The sequence below is a fragment of the Penaeus monodon genome, chromosome 28, assembly GCF_015228065.2.
Source record: "Penaeus monodon isolate SGIC_2016 chromosome 28, NSTDA_Pmon_1, whole genome shotgun sequence".
Lineage (NCBI taxonomy): Eukaryota > Metazoa > Arthropoda > Malacostraca > Decapoda > Penaeidae > Penaeus > Penaeus monodon.
Genome location: NC_051413.1, coordinates 33462181 through 33463054, shown reverse-complemented (window position 1 = coordinate 33463054; position 874 = coordinate 33462181).

Genomic DNA, 874 nt, shown 5'->3' with positions numbered 1-874 from the left:
CTAGACTACGACTAGACTTAGTCTCCTTGTATTCCGACTCACATAATTCTCCATCAGTATAATTGCTCTTTTGCGTTTGTACGTTGATCGCTGCCACCTTCACCAGTGCCTCGAGGGAGCCGCGAGGGTGATGCCGGTGCCAGGCGACTCTCTCTTCCCCAAGCAGAGGCGCCGGCTGGAGGCTTTCTCCTTCGCCCGCCCCTCTTTCCATCCTCCTTGTAACACTGACGGATGAACAGACTCATGGGACTTAGTTCTTGAAAGATTAGTGGACTTACGGACTTGTTCAGTCCCCCAGCTTTAGACTTGCAGCAGGTTGGTAATAAGGTTTTCAACTTTATCGCGCTTTTTTATTCTTTCTTTCTTTGTCTATACACACCCCCCCCCCCCGTTTCTTTTTCTTTTCCTTTTACTCCTGTATGCCCTGTCCTAGTTCCTTCTCTTCTTCCATTCCTGTATTCCGAAACTAATCTACAGTTAAGGATGCTGTGCTGGCGAGTTATTTTTGCATTGTTGCGTCAGTTATTCATTAGTTGTCATAGAGATTTTAGTAGACCACGTTTCAGATGCAATATCTTGTGTTAGGAAAAAAGAAGCATTGCTTATTGACTACGTAAGATAAATTGATATTGATACACCATTCTGTGCATGATAGGCGAATAAATATATGTATATTAAAGTATGTATTTAAGAATTTAATGTTGGCCATAAATTAGAAACTCAATTCAGCTGCACGAAAAGACGTGAGATGAATAGACAGAGGTGTACAGCGTGCTGCGGCGGGGAAAGATACACCAGGAGTGCGGGCGAGCCAGGGCCGGGCGAGTCCTCTTCCCCCGCGGTGACGCCATCTGGCTCCCCGCGCCCTCCCGCT